Source organism: Halyomorpha halys, unplaced genomic scaffold, assembly GCF_000696795.3.
Source record: "Halyomorpha halys isolate HHAL.00 unplaced genomic scaffold, Hhal_1.1 Scaffold209.1, whole genome shotgun sequence".
Classification (NCBI taxonomy): Eukaryota; Metazoa; Arthropoda; class Insecta; order Hemiptera; family Pentatomidae; genus Halyomorpha; species Halyomorpha halys.
In genome coordinates this window covers 1,702,267-1,708,564 of record NW_027115831.1, presented here as the reverse complement: position 1 = coordinate 1,708,564, position 6,298 = coordinate 1,702,267, and the positions used below count along the sequence as shown (strand labels likewise).

The 6,298-nt window shown below is 30.7% G+C and overlaps 1 long non-coding RNA gene across 1 annotated transcript in view; it reads right to left on the bottom strand.

Annotated features, from left to right (window-relative positions):
- Positions 1-91: 91 nt before the first annotated feature.
- LOC136797123 (uncharacterized) overlaps positions 92-6,298 on the bottom strand; it is a 17,307-nt gene continuing 11,100 nt past the window's right edge. Inside the window, exons 3-4 of the long non-coding RNA XR_010844954.1 lie at positions 4,107-4,260; positions 92-250 (exon numbers count right to left, since the gene is read on the bottom strand). This is a non-coding gene — a long non-coding RNA (uncharacterized lncRNA). The remainder of the gene's footprint in view (positions 251-4,106; positions 4,261-6,298) is intronic.

The following is a 6,298-nucleotide window of genomic DNA, read 5'->3' as shown; positions in this document are numbered from 1 at the left end:
TTTAAAAATATCTTTCTGTATTGTTTATTAGAAAAGAAACCAATAAGTAGAAATTAATTTATTGAGAAGGAAAAAAAAAAAACTGGTAGCGACCAATATTTTTCGGTTTTCACTATAACGCACAAAAAACGTGTTGCCGTAGGCCAGGGAAGGAATCTTATCCCTTTTCTTCACCGAATTTTTTTGTAGAGATGGGTCTTTCTATATCGTTTAACAGACCGAGGTTATCGGTATCATAAATCTTCTTTACCTGAAAGTAAACGATAAAGGTATCGATAGATTTTTTTTTCTTTTTTATCTTAATCGAAAATCTGAATGATAAGGGAAGGGAAACGATTTTCCTATTTTAAAAAAATATCTTGTAAGAATAGTGCAATAAAGTAGCCTGCGGAAGGGTCCAATAAATTGATGCATTTTTTACATAAAGAAATAAATCACAGATGTGTGCCTGACTAGAAGCTTACAAATAAATACACGTTAATGTAATATAATAATAATAATGTAATATATGTTACTGCTGTGAACTGGTAGCTCAATAGTGAAGCATTTTACTACTAACTCCAAAGAAGCAGGTTCAAATCCGGCTGTAGGAAATAATTATTTTCTGTTTAACTGTAGCTCTTAGTCAGACCTGTGAGTTCAGGAATCTTCCAGGGACGACCCAGCGTCATGAAGTGGTTGTCCTTAATTGGGTAAAAATCTAGTGGTCGAGCGTTATTCTGATTCAAATAACCTTACACAACCGTTGGTCCAGTAACAGTGATCAAGCCTTACAAAGTACGGCACTCCTGACATTTCATGAGTAGTAGCGGTAGAATTTTATTTTATTTTAATTATATATTACTGGAGCCTTGAACACTTTATGAGTTGCAGCTGTATACATTTTTTTATTATATATTAATGTATATATAATTGGTATTAAAGTATATTTCGTTACAGATATCAACCACACGAATATTGATTCAATGTACAGGTTGAAAAAATTCATCAAAAACCACTGTGGCATGAAAATTAAACACATTTTCATATATCATCACTTAAGGTGTAACTTTTGAAAAAAAACAAAAAAAAAACTCGTAACTACATTGTTAATACTTTAAAAAATAATTAAATATGAACGTATCGTTTTAAAAAATCTCATTTATTTATTTTTTTTTACAGTGAAATGTGTTTTCGAAGTTACAATGTTAAATATCAATATCCCTATATAATAAGATTTGCCTCGCTAGCTTAGCAAACTTGATGTATGCAATAAATTTATAAATTAAATATAGACACAAATTTTATAATTCTTATATCTGTATGATAGACAGTAGTATAAGATATGAAATGTAACAACAATATATCCAGCACAAAACATTAAATCAAAAGAGAGGATTTGGACCTAACAATAGCTATCAACTATTACAAACTTTCAAGGCAGTCTACCTTAAATTTATTAAACATTATTAATTTCTTTAAGTTTGCTGATAGAAGTAGGACAGACAAGAGCTATTGTTTATTTTACTGTTCTCTTCTATTGTTTTTAATTTTGATTTTTTTTTTGGTAAAAATACCAAGTAATTGTTAACATCCTTACTGAAAATTGGCTTATATCTAAAGTTATTACCACTTATATGAAATATTATTAGGTAAATGTTTCTACCATGTTTTCGTACGAACAAATTGAGATTTATTTTTCTTGCAAATTTTCATGCATAGATCATACTTGAATGAATTGTGCCCATTAGTATAAAAGGTTATGTATTTAGATATATTCTTTCTATTTGGGTTACTTGATAAGTTAATGTAAACATTTTTTTTTGGCAATGTGATTTTTTGTTAGAAATATGTAAAGTCTACGAAACTCACCTTCTGAAAATTAAAACCATTTACTTTCAATTTTTACTTTTCTGTCATTGGTCTATTACTTCAGCTAATAGTAAAAACGAAGGCGAACCTTAGTAATAAAATCCAGATAAAGTAATCACTAATTAATTGATAAAATAATAATGTTGAACAAAATATTAAAGTTTTTGTGACCCATAGGAGGGAGGCCCCGACCCATTTTTCAGATATCCCTGCCCGAGGGATACTCATAGGATATACCGAGCAAATGTTTGCTGAACCCTTTAGAATGTAGGTTGCTTCCTATCTTCAAGCTTGGTTTATTGCACAATGTTTACATACTATTTCTTTCAAATAAAACACTTATCTTGGTTTTTCTTTTGCTTATGTATCATGTTCTTATAAGACCTGTTTGATTATAGTTTTCTTTAAAAAAAAAAATTACCATAGATTGAATTTTTCATTACAACAAAGCGACTAAAAAAATATATGAAAAAAATAAATAAAATATTTTATTAAAAAAATATGTTTCAATGCCACATACTGCAGTGCCATCTCACAATTTTTACTTATCACCTCAATGTTTCGATTTAAAAATTAATATCAGCTCAACTTACTTAAAGCTATGTAATCGCAATACTTGTCCTTGATACGCAATTTATATGCAAATAATTAAAAATAAAATCTGATCATTGTTATAACAACTATGAAAACACCAAAATGTTTATTTAAACATTCAGTTCTTCTATGCTTTTTTCGTCACTCTCCATTTCTTTTAACGATTTCATATATTAGATCCTATGTATATTGTTATATTTCTACTTTTATTTACGGAGATATTTGCTTGTTTATTTTTCTACTTCATTTAACTGTCTAATTTTTTTTAAATTTATACCAATCCTATTTTATTACATCTAATAATGGGGAATTAATTATACTTTTTAAAATAATTAACAATTTAAAAAAATAAAACTTAATATAGAAGAATATATTCTAAAAATTTTACATCAAACTATTTCAATGAGAATAAAAAATGGCTGATATTAAAAGATATTTAGTCAAAGATTTAATCCTTTATTAAGGTAAATGTAAATTTGATATTATTAAGTTAATATAATAAAAAATGTTACTATAATATCACAGGTAAGTTTATAATATCACGACCTGATTTTTAATTTAAGCATTCTCACATTATCCAGGGACATGTGTCTTGTCAGCATATGGGAACTGACCCCCTGTAAATAGAATTTCTGTGAGAACAAGTAACCAGCTAAACTTTTTATTAGGATTGTTCCTCGACCAGACATTTAGCTATTCCATCTGCACTAGATGCAGTTAGGAAATCTCTTATCAATCTTTGGACATGTGGTCATTTCTTGGATGTCCTTATGGCAATGGCTACAGTTCCTCCCTCCCAATGAAGACTGAGTGATAGCAATAACTAACATAATATATAAAAGATTAATTAATTCGTAATGTATACAAATTATTAAGAAAAAATAATGATATGAAAAAATATAACCCTGTATTATGCCGAGCTTAAGTGGTTCTATCCATCCTTCCGATGCCATCATTTCCTAGCTTCCTTTCTATTCTTAGTAATTAGTACTCAGCGCCCCTCCAACATCCTAGAAAACCTTTAATTCAAATTCTCAGTCCAACGAACTACTAGATCCAGTCTATCTGACATCTACCCGCCATTTTACCGAACTGCTGCGTTTAATAAAATCATTCTTTACCAAAGCTCCAATCACTGGAACTCCATTGCCTCGGTTAAAACCCTTCGAATTAACTACCTTTTACTTCACCATTCTAATCCAATATTTTATTAGTACAGATAATTTCTAACTCCATTTTTTTTTATATATGTATTTAGTAAGTTATTTTTTTCTTCTTCTGTGTATCTAAAATTATTTAGCATTTTAATAGAAGCTATAATTAAGAGTGACCACACTGTTTGGGCAATATATGTTATTGTTAAACTAAAATTACCTTGTAATTGTTCTAAAGGGACCTAGTCTCAGATTACTTTAACTATTTTTATACCATTTCATTTAATAGGAAGTAGACAATCTCACTGAATTTTCAGATGAAACAGGTACTAAAAAGAGGTAGATACCTTACTAATTCTTATTCAGGTATAGCCTGATTTATAAGTATGTAACGATACAACGGCGCCTAGATGGTAAGCTGATACACGAAGGCTCGGGTACCCATTAACTGATAAGGCACAACCCACCCGTACCTTATAACTGGAATGTAAATGCTAAATTACCTACCTCTAAATCACAGGAGTGGAGCCAGAGATGTCTTCTTTATGTCAGAGGTGGAGTAGACAGCTCGAGTATCAGTTCAGGCAGGCACTTCAGAAATACATATTTAACATATTCCAGCTCAACAGTTGATAGGCCAAATATTTTACAGTCGACCAACCTGATCCATAAACCTCAAATTATTATTTATATGAAAAACAGCTGAATGTAAGTATCCAGTATAAGCTCATTTATATATATAACTAACGCTTTCTAAAATGGGATAAATGTTATATAAATTGAATTCATTCAGTGTAAATCTTGGAAGGCTGGCGTTCGGTCAATTTAAAAACTACGGAGCAATCTCAGAAGTAAGTTAAATTTGTATTCATAAATACAAAATTTTCTTTGTTTTCTGTAATACTTCCATTGTGACGGAAATGTAATGTGGAGTTACTTCCGAATCTGATGTGAGCAAACTGGTAGTGCCACTGCAGGCAATTGTTATCACTATTTTATGTTTCCTTTCTTTTTATTAAAAATCCATTTTAGTTTATCATTTATTTTATATCTTATTATTCTATAGTCAGTTTTTATGTTCCTTTCAGTAGAAAATCAATCTCAAACCTCTCGACAGCTAATAAGTAGTAGTTGGTTTTTATGGCTGTTTAAAACAGTTTTCTATTGCTTCTTTTATACTACTTTTATATTATCCCTTATGACCTGGACTGGAATTTCAATTTCTAATTCTTATTAATAATAAAACGTAGCCAGTTTATGCACCACTTCATCTACAGTTCCTTAGTTTCGTTCTCTCCACTCCTAAACTGTTGTTGCTCCTATAAATTTATCACTATAAATTATCACTACAACTCTTTCACTGTGTAACATAAACTCCTCAATGTTTCTCCCTCTCACCAACCTTATTCTCCATATATATAAATGACTTACCGGACGCTATCTGTTATTCCCAATATCATTTTATGCCAACAATCTACAAATATCGTCTTTTCTTCCTTCTGATTTTATCGAGGCATCCCGTAAGCTCCAAAAGGCACTGACAGTATACACCGTTGGGCTTCCAAAAATAAATTGAGCCTGAATCTAGCAAAAACCAAGGGCAATCTAATCGGTTCAAAAACCTTACTACCTATTATTATACCTCACCAACATACCTCATGTCACATTGCATGCACTTAATTCTTAATCAGCTCGTAAGATTCTGTAATTTATTTCCTCTGAGTATCCGTCACCTTCTAGAATCCTCCCTTATTCCCCCACATTTCAACTACGGATGCCAGTGTATGAAGGACTATTCATTGAACAGGAAAAGAGAATAAAAACCCTAATGAACTGCTATGTAAGATTTATCTTCTAGGCGTTCTTATATCTCTCACTACTATTCCGAACAAAGAGCTCTGTTCCAGTATCCAGAGACAATACGTTCTCGGCACAATTATACCCCAATCCCCAATAACTAAAAACCTGCCTACAGCATTAACCTCCTCACTCTACGTTCATCCATTCACCTGTTAAACACAAGATCCCAACCTACCGATCTTTATATCTCTACCCATAGAACTGCCTCCTTTGCTGTTGAAGTTACCTCATTTTGGAACTCCTTACCCATATTCATCCGTAAAACGTCCTCCCTAACTTCATTCAAACATCAACTATTTATGCACCTCCTATAATATCAAATTTTCGAGAATAATAGAAAACAATATAAGCATAAAAAAAATTGCTGGCTCATATTATATTTTATATAAATATTGTAATAGATTCATTTTATTATGTTCAAAAGTTACTGTAGCCCCACAAAAGCTGCTGAAATTGTTCCAAATTGATCCCGTTGGCTGTTCCTAATCGAGTGTTCAAGATTGAATATTTATTTTCATTTCATTTTATTGTATTACACTTACTAAAGTGGAAACAACGTGATACTCACTACGGGTGAGTTGGTTTTTAATTTATTAATTTTATTAGTAGTAAACTTAGAACTAACATTCACGGGAAGAATTCGATCGGCGGTCATTTAACCATCCAGGAGAAACAGGTGGATCAAAAAGAAAGTGTCAAAGAGAAAAGTCCGAAATGTGGTTCATATAAGTTGAGACGATGTGCTAATTTTGTAAAAAAAGTATAGTAAAAGTTTATTTTTCAAATAAATATAAAGAATAAATAAAAATGTTAATAAGTATAGTATAGTATAGTAAAAA